The 27,843-nt window shown below is 33.7% G+C and overlaps 1 long non-coding RNA gene across 1 annotated transcript; it reads right to left on the bottom strand.

Moving 5' to 3' along the window:
• Positions 1-128: 128 nt before the first annotated feature.
• Positions 129-27,463, bottom strand: LOC306668512. Its single transcript, XR_013765888.1, has 3 exons — positions 26,857-27,463; positions 1,734-2,797; positions 129-1,702 (listed from the first exon to the last, which is right to left on the bottom strand). It is a non-coding gene; the product is annotated as an uncharacterized lncRNA (long non-coding RNA).
• Between the last annotated feature and the right edge of the window lie 380 nt (positions 27,464-27,843).

Here is a 27,843-nt window from a genome sequence, read left to right as displayed (position 1 = left end):
CAGTAACAACATATACATCTATCTATATAAATACACCCAAATGAAAATAACTTAAAGTAATTTAAATGAATTTTAATTTCAAAAATAGTTTTTATTACAGAAAGTTTATAATCAATTATGACCACCATCATTGGGCTACACAGTGCTGCCTACACATAAAGGGAGATATGCTATAAATAAGGTGTACATGAGAAAATAAGTTACAAACATAATCCGAACAATTGTTTATAAATGGAATAACAGGGGTTATCTCTGTAGAGATTATTTTGATTTGATTAAGGTCAGCAGTGTGTGCAGCATAAGGATGGTGGTCATCTTGATTTACAAATCAGAGTTGTCTAAGGAACCCTTGTTTGACCTAAGATTCCTTATGTCTCAGAGTTGAAGCTCAGAGTATTTCATTCACTTGTATTTTAGTAGCTGACAATGACATTGTTTTAGTCAGCTTTTTCACTGCTGTGACTAAAAGACCTGCCAAAAACAATTTTAGAGGAGGAAAAGTTTATTTGAGGACTCTCAGTTTCAGAGGTCCTAATCCATAGAAGGTCAGTTCCATTCCTCAGGGCTACAGATGAAGCAAAATATCAAGATGGAAGAGTGAGGTGGAGGGAAGCGGTTTGCATGATGATCAGCAAACAGAGAAAAAGAGACTCCACTAGTCAGATACAAAATATAAACCCCAAGAAATGCCCTCAATGACCCACCCTCTTCAGCTTCATCCTACCACCTTCAGTTACCACTCTGTCAGTCACATCAGGAGATTAATTCCTTGATTTGGTTAAGGCTCTCATAACCCAATTATTTCTCCTCTAAACCTTCTTGCATTGTCTCACACATGAACTTTTGGGGGACACCTCACATCCAAATGATAACAGACATCTTAACTGTCATCTAACCAACAAAACTCAGAACCTGCTTAAATTTACAATAGTATATATACAAATATCATAGTTTTCCATGAGCACACTCCAAGACTGGGACCCAAGAGTCAGTAATTTTGGGGGGAGATAAAGTAACGTAACCAACCAAGTACTGTTAGCAAGGCACTTGAGCTAGAGGCAATTGAAGCTTATTTCCTCTGGGTAATTAATCTCTGGGAGCTAGTATAGACATGTTCCTCAGAGTATTCCAATTTAATTGAATGACATTTGGGTGTTCATAAACTACCACCAATCAGTCTTTTAAGCTGCCGTCCATTAATGGAATCATTAATGCCATAGGGACTTGAACTAACATGGAGCGAGGGTCTTCTTTATCCAACAGAAAATGATACACAAATACCACATACTTTTAAAAAGACTTTTATCCCAAGTCTACTATAACATGGTCTCCATACATCACAAGGACAAAACAAAAACAAACTACCTACAGTCCTATCAAGAAAATAAGATGTAAAGAAACTTAATTTTAGCCATACATGTTATAAACATTCAATGTTTCTGTTTTTTTTTTAATTAATAAATTCATATATGTTTTCAATAACAACCCCTAATGCAGTTTTATTTATTTTCAATTAATTATTTTATCACTATATGAAAATATTTGCAAGGTGGTTATTCATGTATTTGATATGTACACATATAGGGAGGGGATAGGTAATAGGCAGATAGGTTCATATATGCACATGTTAATATATAAATTATAGACAGCTGGATAATCTTGACTCAATTAGTCCTCTGCAATATTTAGAATTGTGATGTTTCTACATAAAGGAGAAAAACTGTACAATTAACATCCTTTACGGAGAAAAACTGTACAATTAACATCCTTTACACAGATGATATAAATTGTTATACTATCTGGTTAACATTCATACATAATAAAACTCACCAAAAGTGATTTGTTCAATATTTTAACAAAATTCAAACTTTCTCTCAGAGTAGCCAATCTGGAACAACAAGAACTTTAGAATCTGCTGCCTCTATGAAAGGACATCAATAAACAACCAAGTGTTCAATATCATATACAATCACAAACATCCAACTATCAATAAGAGAAAATGTTATTATGATAGCTATCAAATCAATCAGGCTGTTAACCAAATCTTCTCACAGTCATCAAGAAGGAAGTCTGTCTATATGAAAATGATGTGAAATAGGTATGAAGTATTAGGCTTCAAATGATTGTTTTTAATAAACTAATTTTTAGAAGTTTCAGTTTTAGAATAATTAATAAAATAACAATATACATTTCACATAGTTTCCCTTATAAATGTTGGACTTAAGTATGATACACTTATTGTGATTAATGAACCAATATTCATCCATCATTATTAACTAAGGTCCCCAATTGTTTTGTTAACTACTTAGTTAAAGTATAATTGACACTCAAAAAAGCTGTAGTCATTTAATGTATACAGATTGATTCATTTGAAGGTAATTACACCCATGAAACTATCAAACCTATCAGAGCCACACACTTATCTATGACACTATTAATGTCATAAAATTATCCATCTCTTCCAAAAAAGTTTCTGTTTGCCCCCTTTGGATGTGTGTAGGTACGTCTTTGGGTTCATCATATTTTGGGGTTCTTCAGTTTTCCTGTATCTAGATATTCATTTTTCTCCATAGAATTGAGATCTTTTTAGCCAATATTTCTTTAAATGTGTTTTTTACCCTTTTGTTTTTTCTTTGACTTCTTCCATAATGCTTATATTGGTTCACTTGATGGTGACCTAGAAATGTCATAGACTTTCTTCATTCTTTCCCTTCTCCACCTCCTCTTTATGGCTGGATCTTTAGGTTCCCCTTGACAGAGAGTTTCCTGCTATTTCTTCATTTTCATGATATTGACACTTTAAAAGACAAATAGGTGCTTTGTAGAGTGCATGTCTGTTTGAAATTTGTTTTTATCCTAAGATTGGTGTTATAATGATGAGATAATGTTATAATTTAGGTATTAGGTGTCCACCAAAAGCTCACACATGAGATATACAAGAAAGTTTAGAGGTGAAAAGATTGGGTTATGAGAGTTTTAACCTAATCAATACATTAATTATCTAATAGGGATTAATGGGGTATTAACTTTAGGCAGGGAGTGTGTTGTTGGAAAAGTTGGGTCATTGTGAGTGTATGCCTTTGGGGTATATTTTTTGTGAATTGAGTTTAGCCTCTTCTCTGCTTCCTGGTGCCCATGTCCTGAACCACTTTCCTCCACCACACTCTTTTGCCATGATGTTCTGCCATACCTTGAGCCAGAGCAATGGAACTGGTTGGTTGTCTTTGGACAAAAACCTCTGAAACCATAATCCCCAAAATAAACTTTTACTCCTTTAATTGCTTTTGGTCACAGCAAAAAAAAAAAAAAAAGCTGACTAAAACAGATATTGAGTGGATGATTACAGAGATAAGAAGTCATACTTATCACTTTGAACATAGATATTATCAAACTTATGTATGATTATTGATGTTGGTCTTGGTCGTGTGTCTAAAGCTGTGTTTGTCAGTTTGTCAGGTTTTTGTACTGTAAAACTCACTCTTTTTCTCCACCTTTTCTACTGTATGTGTTGGACTAATCTGGTATATTTCTTATCTTCAAGAAATCTTTGCTCCTTTTATCATACAGTGCTGGTATTTGAAACTGAGCTCTAAGTGTGAGGCATGTTTACACTACCAGAATGTCATTTATCTTAGTTCTTTCAGCTGCCAGAAAACTAAATGTACCTGTATATACAAACCTATGTATATACACACATCTAAAATATGTTACTATGTGTAACATATTATAATATATTATAATAAGTCTAAGTTTACCCTGACATCTTCAATTCCTATTCATATCCACATAGATTATTCTGGAGTCCTCTTCTTACTACAAATTCCACTTCAGCAGTGAGAAATGAGTCTCCACCATCTGTCATCCATTCATGTTACTGTTTATTATAATGAGCATATATAGAATTAACATAATTTTTAATGCATATTCCTGTGAGAAACAACTTTATCAACTAGAGTACAGTACATGCGGTTCTTTTCACCTCTAGTCTTAAACTCGTTTCCAATGGTTTATATAGGTCAGTTATCTTCCCACTATCCATATCCTTCAGTGCAGTTGTTTCTTGCTATTTTTTTATACAGTTTTACATATAGTCTTCTTTTTCCCAAGGTGCCTCAGATATATAAAATTTGCAAATACAATGTTAATACTTTGCACAATACAGACCTATAGGTTTAAAATAAATACATAAGGTCTTATATCCATAAGCATAGTATTATACAGAATAATTTTAGTGTCCTAAAAATCCTATTTTCCTTTATGTATTTATCCTCCAAACCCTGAAATCCTAGCATTCATTGATCTTTTCACAGTCTTTATAATTTTCCATTTTCCAGAATGTCATATAACTGAAATCATATAAATAAACCTTTCCATATGACTCTCTTCCATGTAGCAATACACTTTTAAGATACCTCCATGTCATCTCAGCTTGATTGCTCATTTACTTTTAACACTGCTTAGTGATAAAATACAGAGTATTGCATGTACCATATTTCTTTCCCATTCAGATATTGAAAGACATTTTGATTCCCTCTAAGTTTAGACATTTATGAATAAAGCTATGACAAGTATTTTTGTGCAAATTTGTTTACAAAAACATTGCTTTTTCAAAATTGCATTGACTTTTTTATTCTTTGCATTTCCACAGTTTTAGAATATTTGCCCCACTACACACACACATACACACACACACACATACACACATTCACATACCATGCAGTCCCACTCATATTCCCTCAAGAATTTTGTTTGGGAATTATACTGGCAGTATAATCATTTTGGAAGAACTCTATAATATTGTGTCTTCCAAACTATTGTCATACTATATCAATCCCATAGTAGTCATAGTAAATTTTAGTTTGGCTCTAATGCGCTGTTTCAGCCAGTGTTTTATCACTATAATAGATTGTTGAGGCAGGCTACTTATGAAGAAAAGAAGTTTATTTAGTTCATAGCTTTGGAAGTTCAATTTCATGGCATTTGCAGTGACTCAGTTATGGTGAATCCTCAAAGCTGAGTCACATCATGGAAAATTGGGTGGTGGAAACACATGTGGGAGCAAGTAATTACATTTCCACACTGGAAGCCAGAGAGCTGGGTTGGGACAGAATCAGAATCAGGCATTTCCTTTAAAGAACATTGTGGAGGATACCAGGAAAAATACCTTCTGAGGGCATGTCCCCAATTAATCTAAAGACCTCCTACTGAACTTCACCTCCCCATTATAGAATTAGTTTGTAGCCTTGCTGTAGTACTGGCTGGAGTTTGATGACCTCTAGATGAGAGGAGGAAAGCTTTGTTAATAGGTTTAACAGGCAGGATCCAAACAACAAAGCCAGAAGAAACATCAAAAGGTTTCCTGCCAAAGGTAGTAAACAAGACATCCAGTTCCGCAATCTTGACCATGATACCCACGATTTTGACAATTTCTGTTGAATTTGAAAGGTGTAGTCTGGTAATTTCTTTGCTGGATTCATAACAATTCCAGACTGGTTTTCATAAAAGTAGCATTCTTTCTCCAGGAAGAGACATGATCCCTCTCTCTCAGCAATTAATATATGTCCCCTTTCGTTTTAGAGAGTGACTACTGCTAATGAATTTATCTGATTTTGAAGGGCAAATTATGCTTTTCACTATTTCCTCTAGGCTATCAGAGGTAAACAAACTCTGAAAATAGGAGAGGGATGTGGTTAGCACTCCACCCCAACCCCTGTGCCAACTAGAGCAGTCATTTCTGATCCTACTAGGAGAGGAATTAGCTGTATAGCCCATTTGATTGTACTGTTTGTTATTAAAGTTATTATTAGAGATTGATTGTTAGAGGCCGTATCTTATATTTGTGGTTAGCACCAGTGTACATGTTCCCATCCAGTTGGATGATAGACATAAGTGAGAATTTGTTCCACACAAAATGAAGATTTCTGCTGTTTCCATACAGAAACTAAGTTTTATAGAAAAGATGTGAGTTATAGGTTTGTTTGGGAGAAGTCTTTTAAAACTGAAATTTTATTTACTGAGGATGAATTATGAATCTTATTTTTGTCATGCTTTGAATTTGCATTTTAAAAAAGTCATCCTTTTAGCATGTTAATTACCTTATTGCTTCCTTAAAATAGCAAAATCAGTTGTGACTTCCTCTTTCACATTCATGATAGAGTAGTATACGTTTTTTAAATGTTTTCTTCTTAAGAAATTTAGCTCCAGGTCTATCAATTTGACCAATTCTCTTAAAAGGCAAACTTCTCACTTATTGATATTTTTGTGTTTAACATTTGTTTTTACGCAAATATTTTTATATTAATTATTTATTTTCTTTACCTAATTTACTTTAATTTTTGGTTTGATATGTTATTCTCTTACCTTCTTAAAATAGATGTTTAGATCATTGATTTTTTTTTACTGTTGTCGTAATTCCTCTTCAAATACATACCTACTCTGATTGCTACTTTTGTGGTTCTATAAGTTTTCATATGTTTGAATTATCATTTAATTGCAAATATATTTTATCTTATATTTTAATTTATTATTTTGAACCATGGTTTATTCAGATTCTTTTATTTTATGTTTAGAGCTTGGCATTATTTGCACTTATATAAATTTTAGATATTAACTTAATTAATCGAATTGATACCTGCCATCTTACTACATCACCTCCATGTCTTCCAGTAACATCTATTGGCTTACACCTACCTAAATTCTCAGAAAATAGCCTTTCCCTGCCTTGGTAAACATCTCTGGTGATAGCTACAGGAGATTAGTTCAGTTATGAAATATTCTTTCCTTCTTTAACATATGCTGAAGTTCAGACACCTTTAAACTATGATTTTCATAATTTATCCAGCTGTCCTTACTTGTATAAGTGACAGTATACCTGCCATAGACTTACCACAGTCTACCATATGTGAAAACTTAATCAATGTTTCTATTCTACTCATGCTAATTTGGAAGTAAAGTTTGTCTTCTAATTTTATAAGACTTGAAACACTTGTTTTCATTTATCTTCTGCTGTGATATATTCTTTGTACTAGTCTAACCATATTTATTCCTTTCAATACTATTTTAATCATATTTTTCATTGCTATGACCAAAAGACTTGACAAAACAATTTTAGAGGAGGAAAGTTTATTTGTTGCTCAGGGTTTCAGAGGTCTCAGTCTTTAAATGACCAACACTATTGCTTCAGGTCGGAGATGAAGCAGAATATCATGGTGGAATAATGTGGCAGAGGAAAGTAGCTGAGAATATGCCACCAGGAAGCAGAGAGAACTCTGCTCAACAAGTACAAAACATATACCCCAAAGGCACACCCCCAGGAACTCACCTCCTCCAACCACACCCTATCTGCCTACAGTTGTCACCCAGTTAATCCTATTAGGGATTAATACACTGATTGAATTAAGGTTCTCATAGCCCAATTATTTCACCTGTAAACTTTCTTGCATTGTCTCACACTTGAGCTTTTGGGGGACACCTCATGTCTAAACCATAACAATTATCATAGATTAAATTTATCAATTTGTAAACAGTTCATAGTCAGGATATTAAATAGATTTGCAGAAGATGCTTATTTCTTTTTCTACCAAAATTTTTTAAGTTGCTAAATCTGTATCTTTGAAATAAAGCATTTTAAAGCCTATCACATCATTATAGGTGCAAACCTGTAGGCTTTGTCAACTTTTTATTTGTTAGGGCATATTGCTGATTAAAGAATGTTCCTCACTCTTTTCACTGTTTTGCCTTAAAGGGTTTTGCATTAGCTAAAGGCAATAACCTGCCATGGGTCATCACGCAAAAACTTTTTAAATCTGTCTTTAAATATGTGGATTTGGAGACTTGCAGAGTTTGCATGAAGTTAGTCTAGGCAGAAACCTAAGTTCTCATGCCTTTACATCTTCCCACTTTACATCCTCCTTCTTTGCACATCTCAAAGTCTCTGTTTTGACCAATCATACTTTTCTAGGTCATGCAATGTGCTCTTATGAAACCCCTCTTTCAAATTGTTTATTTTCTGTCAATTAAAAAGGTTTCCTCCCTGTTTTTTTTTTTTTTTTTAAAGTACTTACCACTGTAAGGTGTGATTTTCAATAATTGTGAAGGGTATGAGAATGTGAAATTTTACTCTGCATAAAAGTTAATAAGATAGTCTGCCATACATAAGTTCCATGGAGACACAAAATTCTTGAGTCAGAGACAACAAATTTATTATGCACAGGAAACACAGTACTTGGAGCATAGGTATGGTGAGTGAAGTCAACTTTCTCTTTGTTACCTAATCCTTCAAGTTTGCTCAGCAAAAACACAATCTTGGGGAGTGATCTAGATAAAGATCAGGACACTGAACAAGAATGCAAAGGGATACTCAAGGATCATGGCAGATTGTACCTCCCAGTGGTGTCTTTCTGGTACCATAAGATAGAGAAATGAAAAATAGAGAGAACTGTATTTATAAAGTAAAAGTTTGCTTTTCTCCTGCACTTGAAAGGAGAGAGATTGGACATTAAAAGAGAATCCCACAATATAAAAGTAGATTAAATAGTTTGTCTATGATTACAAAGCTGTAAGTAGCCAGGTAGGAACTAAATCCAGACAATTATTAACCTTTATTCTTCACAGTCTCCAAATATAAGTCTATAGGACAAAATAAAACATAGTTAAAAAGGAAGCATATTAAATCATTTCTCTTAGACTTGATTTTTACTTCAGTATTATTTCCACTTTTCATATCCTCTAAAGGTCCTAACAACTTTTGACCTAGCAACTGAAAGCTTGTACAGAACTTTGAACCAGGCGTGGAAGGATGTGGTAAATGTCTTGGAATATGAAGCAAGTGATTTGACGTTTGTTCCAGAGTATCTTCTTAAGCTTTAATGTCTAATTCTTTGCTACGGAAACATTTTTACTGTATCAATAAATGGAGCTATTTGGAGCAATGCTGCTACTATTCTTCACCCTGTCAAGAACTTCTTTAAGCCATACCCTTTTAGCTTCTATGAAATAAAAACGAATTAATTCAATCCCTGAATATAGTGTGAATTGGCAGCTGACCTCTCCCTTCTGCTGTGAAAATTTCACATTCCTTCTTTCAAAAATCCATGAATATTATTGATTAAAATTCCATTTCATCTGGAAATACAAATGTGCAACTCAAAAATTTCATATAAAATTTTGAATTCTTTTTTAATTTGGAGGAGATAGAAATTTTCTGGTTTCTTAGAGAGAAACTGAACATATACGTTACTTAAACTGAATAGTTTGATAGGATAGCAGGCGAACTTTTGTAAAGAAGCATTAAAGTGGTAGAGTAAGAAATTTTCTTCAATAAAAGACTTTAGTAAATTGAAATTGTGGAAGAAGAGTAGGTTCATGGAAATGGTTATAAGGTGTATCATTGAGAGACATGCAGCTACTGTAAATTTCCTTCAATTATTCACTCCTATAAAACTAGGAAAATTGGGACAACCAGATGTCAATGGGAATCCATACTTCTACAATCACTCTTATTGTAGCCATGAGGCAACTCTGTCCTGGAGTCTAGATTTATTAATAGCCTTAATAGAGTAAGCCAAGAAATTCTCACTGGGATTTGTTTTACTCAAGATTTCTTGAGGAAATGAGGTACTTTAAAATATTTCACTGAATACATTTCCTAATGCCTACTTGATGTGCTGCCATTACCACAGGCATGGCACAGTTAGGGTACATTTGCTATGGATATGCTTCAGAAATGTTAGTGATCTGATATTATTAAGATAGAAAGCCTGTCCATCCAAAAGTTTAAATAGTGCTAAGGATCTTTCAAGTATTCTATTTAAGATTAACACAATGGAAAAAACACAACAACAACAACTTTTTGTTTTCTCTTGGAATCTAACATAAAATATTTTAAAAAATTTAACTTTTGTGAATTTAGGAAATAAAGCCCCCATCAAAGACATGAAGTAAATCCTATTTAATAGTGATTGATTTTGATCTGAGTCCAGGAGGAAATTTGAACTCATGCATATTATTTTGAATGTTTCAAAAATACTAATTCTTTTTTTTATTGTAAACAAATAGGATACATGTTGTTTCTCTATTTGTACATGGAGTCAAGGCATACCATTTGTGTATCATAAATTTACATAGGGTAATGTTGTTTGATTCATTCTGTTATTATTTTTTTTCCCTTCTCCCCCACCCCTCCCACCCCTCTTTTCCCTCTATACAGTCCTTCCTTCCTCCATTCTTACCACCCTTTTTATCCCAAACCCTAAACCAAACCCTAACCCTAACGCTAACCCCTCCCACCCCCCATTATATGTCCTCATCCACTTATCAGCGAGATCATTCATCCTTTAGTTTTCAAAAATACTAATTCTTTAAAATGAGGGTCATTGCTTTATAAGTTCCATTAAACAAATTATTAATTGGGTCAATAAAAGAAATATTGTATGCAAATTAGAGGATGTCCAAAATAAAGGACTAAAGCAAAGGTGTAACTTAAATAGAAATAAGTCCAATATCGATTTTTCAGTAAGGATGTCCAGCAAGGGCAGAGCTGAATTAGGTAGAATGAAGAATGGGGATTAACAATCACCATATTCTTACTTGGAGAGCAAGTGGGGTCATGGGTTTATTCAAGAAAGGCAACCTAATATTTGAGAGAAGGAAAGAAAAACAAAGAAACAAAGAAACAAACAAACAAACAAAAAACTTGCTCCTAGAGCAGAAGACACAGAACACCATCTGTCCTGTCCATACTGTTCTTCACCAATTCATTGGTTTTGCTCAAATGTAAATCAGAATCAATAAAAGAATTAACAAATGAAGCTTACTGTTTCTTCCCAGAGGGTGGTACTTTTATGAGCCAGTGACCATTGTGAACTTTTCACTTCTCCAAATTGTCATTGGACAGTTATCCAATTATAACTGTTCATATGATGAATTATTATAGTGTTCATATGTTTTATTTTAAACTACTATATAGAGTAGATAAATGGTAAAATTTACAAAATGTGAATATCTTCAACTGTATATTGTGAAGTTTTTTTAAATTAATAGACTATATTTATTTATTTTGGAGCAGTATTTGATTTGCAGAAGTCTTTTTATCATCATGTATTTGTGCTGTTTCTCAAAGATGAATGCTTAGGATTTTAAATTCAAAGATGAGGCTTAGGATTTAATTATCTTTAGAGATGGTTGAAAGGTATTATATATAAACTGTGCTTTTCAGGAACTTCTGAAAGTTTATAAACCTCAATGGAGAAACTGTGGTAGAGACTAGTATTTGCTTTCCCAAATCCATTTACCACTTTCTTCTTAATAATAGAACTTCTATCCTGTTGGGAGTGGCATTGTGCTTAGATTTTTAAAATTGTATTTGCTCAGCTTACTTGTGGATAACTGTCCAATGATATGTAAGTGATAGTTATTGGTTGAAATGTATACCCAAATCTAAAACTTGTGCTTATACTTGGAAAGTTGTCACCTTGACCATCCTCTGTACTCTGTAGTCCTAACACAAAAGGGACAATTATTTCTGATGCTCCATTAACCATTAATTGATTATTAGGCAATCTTAACAGTGGAAGTCTATATGAAGGATGCTAAAGAGAGAGATGGTCATTTGATAAATGTCAAATTCAGGCTGCCTATTTTCAAACTTCATGATGTGTCCTAGAAAATTACCCTTAACATTTATCTATTATCAACTACATAGAACTTAAGTGCCTAATAATGATGAATTTTAATAAATGTGTACAATCATGTAAACACCATATAAAAAATCAAGGTATACAAGATAAAACACTTGAAAACTCCTCATGGCCTACTCTAATTAATACTTCTTGCTCATTGTTCTGATATTTAATGCCACAAGATTGGGTTTGCCATTCAGTGGATTTCATATAAATGGGATCATGAAGTAGAAACTTTTTGTGTCTAGCTTTCTCCACCACCAAAGCTTTTGAAAACGGATCTAATATTGTGTGTACAAATGTTTGGGGTTTTTTTTAAATTTGTTTGCTTATGGCAATTATAATACACTACAAGAATATATCACATTTGGATTATATTCTCTTCTTAGCCAACATTTAGGTTGTGTCCAGTGTTTGGCTGTTGTTGCTGCTATGAATAAAAATACTATGAATATTTTTGTTTATAAGTATTTTTGTTTTTATATGATTTAATTCATGTTAGATATCAAGGAGGAGAACTCTTAGAAAGTATATTATTTAGTTGTATGGTTAATCTTTATTTATCAGTAGTAGGAACTCTCAAACTTCTACATATTGATTATCTCATTTTGTAGGCCCATCAATAATGCATGAGAGAGTCATTTGGCACCACAATCTTTTTTTTTTTTAAATATTTTTAGTTGTAAATGGTACCTTTATTTAATTTAATTTATTTTTATGTGGTGCCAAGGATCAAACCAGTGCCTCACACGTGCTAGGCAAGTGCTCTACCATGGAGCTACAACCCCAGACCTGGCACCACAATCTTATGAAATTTTCATCTTTCATAATTCCAAATTTTAGCCAATTCAGTAGCTTTGTAGTGGTAGATCCTCGTGGTTTTCATGTGTATATTTTTAATAAGTCGTTAGTTTGAGTACTTTTTCATATTTCTATTGAAAATTTCTATAGAAAATTTCTTGTGAATTATCCCTCAGGTTTATGTCCATTTGTAAGAGATTGTTTATTTCTTATAATTAAGTTGTAACAGTTCTTTGTATATTTTGGGACAAATTCTTTGTTCAAGTTTCCCCATCTGTATTTTAAATCTCTGTGTATTTGTGTATATGGGTATGTGTGGAATATACACTCTGAATATACCACTTGTTTTTCATTTTCTCAGTGGCTGCTTTTCAATTAAGAATTAAAATTTTAAATCATGTTGAAATAAAATTTATAATTTTATACTGTTTGTGCTTTAAGTAATACCTGAATTCACTAAAATTTTATTTTACATGTTGTCATCCAAAATTCTTATAATTTTGACTCTCCTATCTTTAAGACTATAATGCACTTTGAATTAGATTGTTTTATAGGAAGAAGTTTCCAATGTTCCTGTATTGTATATTCTTATCTAATAGTTTCAGAATTATTTTTTTACAAAAGTGAGTCTCTTATAGACAATTATTTCCAGGTAATTTATAAAATTCCTTCTGGAACTCTGCCTTTATTGGTTGTGTTTTGATCATTTTTATTTAATGCAATTATTGCTGTATTAATATTTAATCCTGCCACTTTGTTTTTTGTCTTTTGTTTGTTATTTTTGTATTTTCTATTCCCTCTCTTATCTTTTGCTTTGGGAAACCACACATAAATTTTGAGCAGATATGTTGTAGCCTCCTCTTTTTATTTTAGAAAGATTTCTTATTCTTTGGAACATTTCATAGTTTAAAGAAGAGTGAAATTATGAAGCTAATTAGGAAGATGTATATTATTACACTGAGAATAGGTCATACATTGGATATGGTTGTAACAATGAAAACGGTAAAAGAAGTGTGTGAAATCAAGATTATGTTAAAAGCAGAAATGACAAGATTTATTCATAATTAAAAGAATGAAAAGATGAAGCATAGATAAACCTAAATGATTCTTTACAGGATCCTAACTTGAGCAACAGAGTAGACTAGATTTGGTATTTAAAGAAAATGAAGAGTGGAAATAATTGTTTTAGGTAGAAAAATATAAGTGTTAAAATTTGGAAGTATTTGGTTGAAATGCCTACAATATTAAGTATAAATAAAATGAAACATTTGTATCAGTCAAAAAAAAAAAGAAAAGAAAAAAGAAACCAAGCAATTTTATGTATCTATATGTATTAATTAAAGTCATAAAAATGCTTGAGAAAACCATGTAATACACTGCAGTGAGAAATGAAGAGAACTGGTATTAAACTGTAGAAAACTTTCAATAATAAAAGATTATTGAAACAACATCTGGGAAAAATACTGAAAAGAATGATCAGAAGGTAAAAAAAATGATAAAATATAGTGACATAGACAATAAATACAAGTATGTTCAAGAGAAAAAAATTGATTTGTTTTACCAGTTGCTGCCAAATATGATAGAAAAGATGTTATTATATATGTCAAAGAAGTAATTCAGTTTCAGTCCAAACAGGACAAGGCTATGCAGAATTTTTGTTTGACCAATATTTAGAAATGTTATTTTATTCAAATACTTGGTTTTTGACAATAATAAATACAAAAACCATAAATGAAATCACAAAGCACAGTCCATTGAAATAAAAAATGCAAGTTGCAGAAAATGTCTCAGAATGACTAAAGAATTTATTAGTTACAATTTCAAAACAACTGTCTTCAATATGATCAAAGAGCTAAAGGAAAGCATGAATAAAGATCTGAAAGAAATCAGCAAGATGATGTAAGAACATGATGACACTAAAAATAAAGAGATGGAAGTGATAAGATTGAATCAAATAGAAATTATGGAGTTGAAAAATCTAGTAAGTACATTAAAAATTCACTGGAGTAATACAACTACACATATGTGCAGGCAGAATTGTAAATCATTAAGCTCAACACTAAATAATTATGAAGATCCAGTATAAGGAGCAGGTAAAGTAATGAAGAAAAATAGACAGAGCCTAAGCAATTTGTAGGACAGGGAACATGTGCATTACCAGAGCATTATGGAGAAGAAAGACGAAGAGAGAAAGAATATTTGAAGAAACAGTGGCAAAATGCTTTCCAAATTAGATGGATGTTCTCTCAATTATGTGAATGAAATATCTAAGTAGTTCAACAAACTCCAAGTATGATGATATCAAAGAAATTCGCACAGAGACACACTACTCAAAGTGTATACAAAGAATATTTTGAAAGAAGCAAAGGAAAAAATGACTTTTTTATGTAAAAGGGAATCTCAATAAAATTAATGATCTATTTCTCTTTGAAAAGTCATGGAGTGAAGAAGGTAGAGGGGTAGCATTTAAAGTGTTATTTTTAATATGCTGTCACCCCAGAACTCTGTATCCAGCCAAAAAATTGCTTTAAAAATGAAGAAATTAAGACATTCCCAGATAAAGACAGAACAAGTCTGTTGCCAGTATAAGAAAAGTTAAAGGGAGTTCTGCAGACTGAAGTGAAGTGACACTAGACTAGACTGCAGCCGTGGAAAGAAATAAAATGTATGGTAAAGGCAACTGCATAGCTATATATAAAAGATAGTACCATTGGTCTTGGGTATGTATAGATTGTTCTTCTGTGGATTCACCCAATTAAAACATGAGGTTGTTGCTAATAGGTTCTATGTACAATGGCTGCACCTATACTCCACACAGAGAGATATTTCCCCTTAACAACTCAACAGAGCAACTGATTACATAATATTTACATTATATAAAGTAGCGTAAGTAGTCTAGTGACAATTTAAATTTAACCAGAGGATATGCATCAGTTTGAAGTACATCATTATTTTATATAAGAGAATTGAGCATTCCCGTGGATGGATTTTAGTTTCCATTAGGGATCATAGAGTAATCAACTATACATATCAAAAATGACAACATTAAAGAAATCTGTTACTTCCCTTCCTATCTTCTTTGTTATTTAAAAGACAAATTCCTATCAATATTTTTAACAGACACAATATATATGAGAACATAAAAATATAAAAGGGGGTTGATTTATATAGGAACTGATATTTTGTATGCATTTCAAGCTAGGTTGTATACCTGAAAAGAAAAAAAGAAAAAAGAATTTAATTTTAAATAGTGGGCAGAAGACTTGAGTAGATACTTCTCCAAAGAAGGCAAGCAAATGGCTAACAGCACATGTAAAAATTCTTAACATTAGTAGTATTAGAGAAATGAAAATCAAAAACATTATGGGAGATTAATTCAAATCCCCTAGGATGGATGGAAATAACAAATTCAATTGAGGATGTGAACTTTGTGTACATTCTAAATGGAAACATAAAATTGTTCAGCCACTGTGTAAAACAGTATTGCTCTCTCAAAAATTAAACAGATTTGTCATAGAGTCCTCAGCTAGGCTTAATTCAACCCAAAAGAATTGAAAACTTAGAAAAGAAACATGGGCACACATGTTCATAATAGCATAATTCATGATAGCCAAAAGGTAGAAACAGCCCAAATGTCCATTAATGGATGTATGAATGAACTAAACATAGTGAATACATACAATGAAATATTTAGAGATATATGATCCTCCCAAACTGAACCAGGAAGACATACACAATTTAAACAGATCAATTTTAAGCAATGAAATAGAAGAAGCTATCAAAAGCCTACTAACAAAGAAAAGTCCAGGACCAGATGGATTCTCAGCTGATTTCTACAACACCTTCAAAGAAGAACTAATACCAACACTTCTCAAAATATTCCATGAAATAGAAAAGGAGGGAACCCTTCCAAACTCATTCTAGGAAGCTAGTATCACCCTGATACCAAAACCAGACAAAGACGCATCATGGAAAGAAAACTTTAGACCAATATCCTTTAACACAATTCTGTCAAATCGCATACAAAACCATATTAAAAAGATAGTGCACAATGATCAAGTGGGGTTCATCCCAGGGATGCAAGGTTGGTTCAACATCCAAAAATCAGTAAATGTAATTCATCACATCAATAGACTTAAAGTTAGGAATCATATGATTATTTCAATAGATGCTGAAAAGTGCTTCGTAAAATACAGCACCCCTTCAAGTTCAAAACACTAGAAAAACTAGGGATAGTAGGAACATACCTCGTCATTGTAAAGGTTATCTATGCTAAGTCCATGACCAACATCATTCTAAATAGAGAAAAACTAAAAGCACTCTCTCTAAAAACTGGAACAAGACAGAGATGCCCTCTTTCATTCAAATCCTCCATTCAAAACCATTCAAAACCTCCATTCAAATCGTCCTTGAAACACTAACCAGAGCAATCACAAAAGACCAAAGAAATTAAAGGGATATGAAAAGGAAAAGAAGAACTCAAGCTATCGCTATTTGCCTACAAAATGAGTCTATGTTTAGAGGATCCAAAAAACTCCACCAGAAAACTTCTAGAACTAATAAATGAATTCAGCAAAGTAGCAGGGTATAAAATCAACATGCATATATTTATTCATTTCTATTCAGAAGTGATGAATCCTTTGAAAGAGAAATTAGGAAAACCATGCCATTCACAATAGCCAAAATAAAATAAAATAGAATACTTGGGAACCAATTTAACTAAAGAGGTGAAAGACATGTACAATGAAAACTACCAAACACTAAAAAAAGAAATTGAAGAAGACCTTAGAAGATGGAAAGATCTCCCATGTTCTTGGATAGGCAGAATTAATATTGTCAAAATGGCCATACTACCAAAAGTACTATACAAATTCAATGCAATTCCAATTAAAATCCCAATGACTTCCCTCATAGAAATAGAGAAAGCAATCATGAAATTTATCTGGAATAATAAGAGACCCAGAATAGTCAAAGCAATCCTGAGCAGGAAGAGTGAAGCAGGAGGTATCACAATATCAAACCTTAAACTATACTATAAAGCAATAGTAACAAAAACAGCATGGTATTGGCACCAAAACAGACAGGTAAACCAATGGTACAGAATATAAGACACAGAGACAAACTCATCCAAATATAGTTATCTTATACCCGACAAAGGTGCCAAAAACATATACTGGAGAAAGGATAGCCTCTTCAACAAATGGTGATGGGAAAACTGGAAATTCATGTTTAATTTCATATGAAAAATGAAATTAAACCAACCCCTCTCTCTTACCCTGCACAAAACTCAATTCAAAATGGATCAAGGACCTAAGAATTAGACCAGTACCCTGCACCAAATAAAAGAAAGAGTAGGCCCAAATCTTCATCATGTTGACTTAGGACCAGACTTTCTTAACAAGAAGCTGCTGGAGCACAAGAAATGAAAGCAAGCATCAATAAACTGGATGGATTCAAATTAAAAACTTTTTCTCAGGAAAGGGAACAATCAATGATGTGAAAAGAGAGCCTACAGAGTGGAAGAAAATCTTTTCCACATGCACTTCAGATAGAGCACTAATCTGTAAAATTTATAAAGAACTTTAAAAACTTCACACCAAAAATACAAAGAACTCAATCAATAAATGGGATAAGAAACTGGGCTGACACTTCACAGAAGATATATAGGCAATCAACAAATATATGAAAAAGTGTTCAACATCTCTAGTAATTAGAGAAATACAAACTAAAACCACCCTAAGATTTCATCTCACTCCAATTAGAATGACTATTATCAAGGACACAAGCAATAATAGGTGTTGGGGTGAATATGGAAGGGAAAGGCACACTTGTACACTGCTGGTGGGGTCACAAATTGGTGCAGCCACTCTGGAAAGCAGTATGGCGATTCCTCAGAAACCTTGGAATGGAACCACCATTTGACCCAGTTATCCCACTCCTCACTTTATACCCAAAGGACTTAAAATCAGCATACTACAGTAATGCAGTCAGATCAATGTTTATAACAGCTCAATTCACAATAGCTACATTGTGGATCCAAACTAGAGACCTTTCAATAGATGAATGGATAAAGAAACTGTGGTATATATACACAATGGAATATTATTCAGCCATAAAGTATAGTAAAATTATGACATTTGCAAGTAAATGGATGGAATTGGAGAATATCAATGTAAGTGTAATAAGTCAATCCCCAAAAACCAAAGGCTGAATGTTTTCTCTGGTAAGTGGATGACGATACCTAATGGGAGGGGGGGTGGCAGGGGAGTGGGGAAAGAAGAATGGAGGTACTTTGAATTGTGAAGATGGAAATGGAGGGGAGTGGAGGAGGAGGTAGGAAAGATAGTGGAATTAGATATCATTACCCTATGCACATGCATGATTGCACAAATGGTGTGAATCTATATAGTGTATATCCATAGAAACGAAAAGTTGTACCTCATTTGTGTACAATGAATCAAAATGCAGTCTGTAAAAATAAAAATGAACTTAATAAAAGAAATATTATTCAGTTATGAAAATGACTGAAATATTCATATATGCCACAGAAAAGTTGAACCTTGAAAGTGTTATACTAAAGGAAAAAAATCGGAAACAAAAATCACGTATTGTATGATTCTATCTATAGGAAAATTTCATAATAGGTAAATCTTTAGAGACAGAATGTTGATTGGTAGTCACCAGGGAATAGAGAAAGGAATAGAAAATGATTGCTCAATGTGTATAGGAATTTCTTTTTGAATAATGAAAATATTTTGGAACTAAATAGATGTGGCACTGGATATACAACATTGTGAATAGTTCACTTTTTAATATTTCATTTTATATTTTATAATTTTTCTCAATCAAAATTTAAAAGCATATGTAACTTAAACATATATGCGTATATCTGTCAATATATCTACATATATGCACATGCACACATGAACATATAGGTGAATAAGACCAAAAACTTTTGAAGAACTAATTAAAGAGACAGTCCCTATCGGATATCAATGCATATTTTGAAGGAATAATATTTAACATGGTATAATATTCATACAGAGGGAAAAAATAGAATTAAGAAACTGTACAGAGATTTCACAAATGTGAGTATTCAGAATATGTCTATACAAGACGAGGTGTGTTTAAGTCAGTTGTGGAAAACATGTTCTGTTCCATGAGTAGAAGATTTTGAATGATGCTAATGCAACTCATTATCAACATAAAATAGTTATTAGGCACCTATATTACATGATACAAATGATAATTTCCAGGGGAAATGTAAAGGGCATATTATAATATTTATAAAAGTAGATTGCATAGGTTTAGACATCTGCATTCATTAGATCACAATTTTCAATAAGCACAATCTATACCAAAGTTTTTAAATTTGATACCTTAAAATTTTGAACCTATATAGCAATAACATTAAAATAAACTAAAATGTGCATGAATAAATTTTAAAATTCAAATAATCTGTGGATAAAAAGAAATACTTATGATTAGAACACATAGCAACATTATTGAAAATGAAGCTAATTTTTAATCGAACCTGTGGAATATAGCTAATGTTACCCAGAAGATGATTTATATATTTACACATAAAAATGAGGAAATATTAAAAGAGAAATAGATGATAAAATATGTGCAAAGAAAGAAAACGGATGGAAATATAAGAGGTAAGAATAGAGGTTATAAAAACAAAAAATAAGGTAGATTCAATAATGCCAAATCTTGTTCTTTGAAAAGATTCCAATTGGAAGGGAGAAACTGACTACAGCTAGATAGGATGAGAATATTTTAAAGTTCTTGCAAATGGATAATTGAATTTGGTATGAAAATACATCTGTTTTAGAAGTATTTTAATCAGGAGAGTGATATATAGTGCTACAGAATAAAGGCCTGTTGCAAAAGATGGGGCAGCCAAAGTGATCCCTGGTTACTGATTCCTACAACCATGCCAAAAGGATTTTGGACATGTTATTCATGTTATTCACAATAAACTCAAGCATGAATTTATTCAACAAAATAGAAAGGGGGAAGTGGGACATTCTTAGGGGAGAGTATGGGTCCCCTCAGAGAGGAGAGTGATGAAGCACCCCTCCTGTCCTCCATTTCTATTGGGGGGTCCCAGTTAAGTCTCCAGAATCCTATCAGGTCCACCTCTTGACTAACTGACAGTAGAGTAGCATCAGACTTTCAAATGTGCACTCCACAAGGTCTTACATCATGGAGGGGAGATTTTACTAATGACATGCTAATGATCCAAGGCAACTCTGGGTCACTTTGGTCACACTAATCAATTCTAATTGGAGCTTGCACTTACAAATTTTATGGTTGGGGGGCTTCCTTCTAATTATCATATTTTCCAGTTCTGGAATCTGATTAAGTGTAAAGGTCACAAGAGTGCCCCTCATTTAGGGTAACTTATCAGTGGCAAGGAGTCTTTAGGGGATGAATTTCTTCCACAAATAACAGATTGTTTGCTGAGAAATTTAACATATCTCATGGACTTCAGCGAGGTAAGGTTGCAGGTAAATTTGTTTTTAAAAGAAACCATGTAGGGATTAGCATAGTGGGCCCAATTTATGGAATTATCCTCTGTTTTCAAAACTCTTCTGTTACCTGTCAATATGACCTGTATCTAAGGTCTGTACTCTGATTGATGTTTGAAGACAGAAGACCGTAAGTTAAGATCATTAATGTCTACTTTAATTTACAGTGATGACAGAACCAACAGAAACTATACACAGATTTTTGTGAGTTATGACTAAGGATTAAGGAATATATTTCATGGTTTGTGATTGAGTAATTAATGTCATTTCCATAAATGAGGGAAATATGATGGAAGAATGGTATCAACTCTTTAACAACAACAACAACAAAAAAAAATTGCTACAAATTTGGGCATAGTGGCACAGGCCTGTAATCCCAGAGACTCTGGAGGGAGATAGGAGGATCACAAGCTCAAAGCCAGTCTCAACAAGTTAGTGAGGCTCGAAACAACTTAGCAAGTCAGTGTCTCAAAATTTTAAAAAATATATAAAAAAAGGAAAAGGGATGGTGATGTGGCTCAGTGGTTAAGCATCCCTGGGTTCAATCCCTGGTACAAAAAAAAAAAAAGAAAGAAAGAAAAAAATTACTAGTACACAACTGAAATTTGTGATACTAATGATGGCGATAAGCACCATGGAAAGCAAGTTCCTCAGTCCTTGTAGCAGAATGCTTCCAGAAATAGGTTTATCAGTGTTGCTGTTAATGTTAGGGTGAGCTAGTAATAGAGAATCTTTCAAATAAATCTCTTCTTTGGGTATCAGGGTTGCTACTGATATTTTCCTGGGGTTAAAGAATAAGGGCCATGCCTTACAGATAAAGAAACAGATGTCAAGAGAAAACCCACAATAGCTACACTTTATTGCTCTGCTCTGGATACTTATGTTGCTTTCGACACTATTTTTAAGGTCTCTGTTACTCATAGCTGACTCTAATACAAACTGATAGAGAATCTTAGTGCTTTTATTGAAAAATGTACTTGAACCCTCCAACTTAATGACAAGCGAATCAAATTTGAGAAATCAAAAGTAGGATAGTGAAGTTCACAAGACTTTAACATGTATTTCTATTCAATCTTAACTTTTAAGTGTATTCCACTATGACGTAGATTCTGAAAGTTAAAATGAAAAACGGCCTTTGAAATTTTTCCTCAATTATTCCATTTCTATTTTAACTATTATAATTGCAAGAAAATATATTTTTTGTGGTCTACACTTTTCCCAACTCTTCAGACTGAAAACCTTGCCATAGATATTTTTTGTTATAAAACTTGTTATATGGTCTAAATTATCTGTTTTACTATAGAAGAAACACACATGGAATACAGAATTTTTCTCTTCCCTAACTAAAGAAAAATTCCATGGTGTCCCAGAAACATCATTGTTACCTTGAAGAAAAACCTTCACTCTCTTAGATTCAGTAGAAATTATCCTGGGAATTGAAATGACAAAAGGCAGACTTGAAGGAGAATAGGGTTTATGCATATGCATATAAGAGCCAAGTATCTCCTTCCCTAAGAGAATGTACGTAAAGACTTATGTACCTAATTTACTCCAGGCGATAGAGGAGGTCAGGAGAAGGTTATGGGAAAGGCACACCATTCTCTAGGGAAAAAATGGATTTTTAGGACAAACAGGGGAGAAGAATACCTGTGATAATGCTTGTGTTTTCAGGTGTAACTGGTCTCTCCTTTATCACAGCCATGAAACTCTTCCAGAGAGATCAGTATTAGTACGTTCACTCTTATTTTTTCTGCTGGTAGTAATCCTGCCCACAGCCAGAGAATTTCTAGCAACCTCAATTTCCAGAAGTTACTGTTTATCGTCAGATAAAGGAAGCTCTCTAAGAAGTTTTACTTGCACCTGTTAAATCTCAAATATCTTCAGCTTGAAATAATCTTAACACTAATTTGGTGTTATGAGGGGGTTTTCACATTGTCAATGAGTGATGTTTGGAATAATTTAACATAGTACTTCAGACAAAAGCATTTTAGATAAATTAGTATAATGAAGGGCCAGTGATTGAACCCTTAAATTCTACCTCCACTTCTGTGCCTTCTTAAAACTATCATCCATGAATATATAAATATGTCAAAATGAGCACTACTATGTATATTTATAATGCACAAATAAAAAGCATTTTAAGCATAGAAATTTAAAATTTTCTGGCACCTTTCCCTTTTGAAATATTTCTTACTATGAAAAGACATTGCTATCATACAATTGAACCATTTACTTGAATATTCCACTAAATACTATGAATTTTTCCTATGAATAAAAGTCTGAGAAGATTTTGGGTTGACTGATTCAAATAAGAAGAAATTTTGGTAACAAAAAGGAATCTGGCCTGGTTGCAGTGGCACATACCAGTAATCCCAGAAGCTCGGGAAGAACAGGAGGATCCCAAGTTCAAAGCCAGCCTTAGCTTCAGCAAGGTGCTAAGCAACTCAGTGAGACCCTGTCTCTAAATAAAATATAAATTGGGCTGGGGATATGGCTCAGTGGTTGAGTGCCCCTGAGTTCAAACCCTGGAACCAAGGGAGAAAAAAAAAATTCTGAGTCCTCAGAAAACTTGGAATGGAACCACCATTTGACCCAGTCATTCCACTCCTAGGTTTATACCCACAGGACTTAAAATCAGCTACTATAGTGAAGCAGCCACATCAATGATTATAGCAGCTCAACTCACAATAGCCAAACTATGGAACCAACTTAGGTGCCCTTCAACACATGAACAGATAAAGAAATTGTAGTACATATACACAATGGAATATTACACCATTATAAACCAATTTCAAAGAACCAAAGGTTGAATGTTTTCTCTGATATGGAGATGCGAATTCACAAAAGGGGGGAAGCTAGGGAAGACTAAAGGTACTTTGGATTAAATAGAGGGGAATGAAGGAGGTAGAAATGATAATAGAATGAATCAGACATTATTATCCTATGTGCATATAGGATTAGATAACCCATGTAACTCTATGTGGTGTACAACCAGAAGAATGAGAAGTTATACTTCATTTTTGTATGATGTGTCAAAATGCAGTCTACTGTCATGTATAACTAATTAGAACAAATGAAAAACAGGAATCCGAAGATTCGTAAAGGGGCACATTTTATGTTATCATCATCACAATGTGGCATCCTGAAAGTTTCCTAAATAAACCTCTATCTATGCCTTTAACAGGCTTGTGCTGAAATTCTTTTCCTTCACATGTGAGAAGATCCTTGCTAGTCCTGAGTCAAGTTCTCCCTTCTCTATGGTAACTCCTTAGACTATTCTTTGAAGACACCTCTTCGTTCATAATGTCTCTGCACCCAAGGTGGGGCTTAAAGGCATCAGCTTTGGTAAATTTACTCATTTTTTCCCTTTCTTCCTAGACAGCTTATTCTATGTTTGCTTCTGTACCATCTACTTCCTTCATTTTCAAGTAGTGAAGAGGTTACCTTCAATCTGCCTTTCTTTGACATTGCTACCCATTTTGAGTGATCGTGGAAACATTAAACCATGTAGATTCAAGTGGCAATAAGGTGATGATAGATGTAATAAGAATTTTTCAACTCTAATGCTGCAAAGGAACTCAGTGGACTTCTTTAAAATCATTTCCTTCTCTGCTTAAACTGAATCTCTTAAAGGTAATCTCAGGATTACACTTCGGTTTCTTAGCCATCTCCCTGATGTCTCTCCATGTTACATCTGCTATCTTAACTAAACTAAAGAGTAAATTATGTGAGACAGGCCCCCCCCCCAAAAAAAAAGTGCTACTTTTAAATTGAAGACATTGTAGGACTTGAATCAGCAATATTGCTGCTTTTCGCTCTCTCCCCCCACTCTTTCTTTTTCTTTCTTTTCCTTAGCCCAAATTCCTCTTCACCCTTAGAAGATTAGTACTTATTTATAAAAATCACTGAACATAGGATCTAGATAAGTGCGTTTTCTTCAAAGTACTAAAGATAGGAGACACTCTTAGGCCAACCAACATACCCACTCCTACACTGAAGGAAATATAAAATACTTATTATGTAAAAAATGGAAATGTGGGCTTACTCTCCCAGTGTTCTGAGCACTCCCTCATTTTGTAAAACATGGGGTTCCACTGAGATTCATTTGAGCTGTTATAGAGCAAGAGCCCACAGCAAGGCCAAGACAACTGTAGCAGTTCCCAGTTACCAGTTCTTGAGATCATGCCAGAAAGATTTTGGACTCAGAGTAGCATGCATGAGTTTATTAGAAAGGATAGCAAAAGGAATTAAGGGACACACTCAAGAAAGAGAGTGGGTACTGTCAGAGGAAAAGGAGGGAGCACCCCTCCTGCCCTCCAGTTCTATTGGGTATCCCAAAGAAGTTACCAGATAGTCACATTCAGGTCCATCTCTTGACTTTTGACTAAGAGCGGGATCACGTCAGAAGTCTAAGTCCCTACTACACATGGTAAAAGTCCAAAGCAACTCGGGATCACTTTGGCCTGTGGTGACTGGTTCTAATTTTCAGATCTTATTGAGTGCTGGAATCTGTTCTGTGTTAAGGTCACAAAAACCACCCCCCCACCTTCAGGGTAACTTTTGTTCTTATTATCAGAGAGGAGACTTTATTTGGCCCTGCATTTCTCCTGCAGAGAAGTTGTTTGTTGAGGAATATAGCATATTCTATTGACTTAAATCAGGAAGAGTTGCAAGTAAATCGCTTTTTTAAAGAAAGCATGTGGGACCTGACACACTGGGTCCCATTTACAGAATCATCCCCTTAACCTCATGTTCCCAACACTCATGTTTGTCTATTACCTATCATTACCACCTTAAGGACTTACAGTTCTAAGTATTTTTAGGAAATTGAGCATCAATTTGGTCTGACTGCTTCCTGATGAGAGAGAGAGAGAGGGTGGAGTTAGGGAGAGAGACCCAAGTGCTTATTCTCTGTCAGGTGGAACATGGATAGTTAAGGGTATTTAGCATAAGGGCAATTCAGAGATTCATGGTTGTAGTTGTTGGGTGACTGATCAGGATATACATAGGGAAGGAATCATGCTGACGCAACAGTAAATGAGAAAGTAAAACATTACCGTCTGTAAAAAATTATCACAAAGTAATCAACAGTTTTTTATTAGTCATTCCCTGAAAACCATGGAGACAGTAACTTATTAAGGCTTAAGGTGGGATATGACACAGTATCGATTTGTGAGTGAAGATCACTTAAGGCTATAGAAACATTGGCAGAAATATACGTGTGTGTGTGTGTGTGTGTGTGTGTGTGTTTAAAAAGACATGGTTAGCTATAGTTAAGATATCTAATGACAGCTGATTTTTGTAAAGTAGCTTTTTTAAATTAATGTTATATCTGTGCTTAGTAGAGACATCACTTTACCTGTGTCATTCATGGCTCTTATGGTAAACTTAGGGCTTCCATATGGCACAGTGCATTTTTCACTCAAACCGAGGAATAAATTTCATGGTTAGATAATCATGCTGGTAAAAAACAGACTGAGTTCACCTCTGTAGGAGGCTGGCAAAATTTGAATGTCTGTGATATCAAGCTTAAATTGACTCAGGACAAACTTGTAACTCTTGCAGAGTCTTTTGTGATAGTTATTATCAGACACTTCTATATAAAAATCCTTCCACAAAAATAAGCCTCCTGGCTTTACTTATTTTTGGTAAGGCTTACACAGGCATACATTTCATTAAAAGGACCACTGTCTTTTCATTTAAATGTCTATCTATGTCTATACTTTGGTTATACTTTCCAACTGGGTGTTTGAAACCAAGTAGGTAACTTTTAATGTTGGTCAAAAATTATCCTCTTGCTTTTCTACCGTTAGGATCATCTGAGACTTCTCAGGGCTTACCTTTGAAAATTGTGAGAATTCTTGGCTCCTTTCACTTTTCCTGTATCAGTTGTACCATCTGCCAGGATGGGTCAGAGTCTTTCTGACCACACAAGGCTTCCCTTAGAAGCAGCAGAGATATAACCCTCTCTAATGATGCTCCTCTTGGCAGAATTCACACTGGTTGGCTTCCTGTTCTCTAGGGTTCTCACACTCCCTCTCATTGGGAGGATTGGTGAATCAACAGAATTATTGGGCTCTTAGAGTGGTACCATCATTCCCTGGGTCCTGGCTGACCTTAGAGGATCACAATAAAAATTTGGATGCTTTTTTACTTCCTTGGATTTAGTTCCCTAATTTTGGTTATAACCATCTAACATGTCAGTTTCACAAAACTTGAGGTGGAAGTTGGGTTTTACTGTTCAATTTAAAGGAAGGTCAGAATTAGTACAAGGAGTGAGCATCGTATCCTACCTGTTCCGTAGGTGATGGTATATTACCTTAAATTACATCAGGTTATTCTCATAGAGGTAGTACTGCTGCAAAACTCTTAGAGCCAACAGTTATAAAGATTTACAAGGAAAATGTAAAATGAAATTAGCAATAGTAAAGCCATATTATATTTGTATAATAGATTTTAACCAAGAAACAAAATTTTATAATACCTGTGTATCTTTGGTATCTGTTTAACCCCTATAAAAATTCCTGCTTGTCAACAAACTCAATCACATATGAAATTTTTTACAAGTCTTACTTTCTTTTAAATGCCTTTTTTTTACAATGTTTAAATGCCTTTTAAAATTTAAGCAAACCTTTAGTCAGTTTTGTATTACATCCATTTTTGTTTTGGATCACAGTAATCTTGATGACAAAAATCAGTCTTCTGAGCATAACATTAAATGAGCTTAAGTTTAGCTTACTTGGGAGTCATTCTAACATGGTGTATGGTGGGAAGAAAAGTCTTTTCTCAGGTGAGACTAGCCTTTTGCAAATCTTAAGATACAATAT

Source organism: Sciurus vulgaris, assembly GCF_902686455.1.
Source record: "Sciurus vulgaris genome assembly, chromosome: 8".
NCBI classification, from domain to species: Eukaryota; Metazoa; Chordata; class Mammalia; order Rodentia; family Sciuridae; genus Sciurus; species Sciurus vulgaris.
The sequence above is the reverse complement of the archived record's forward strand: the minus strand, read 5'-3'. Positions and strand labels throughout refer to the sequence as shown.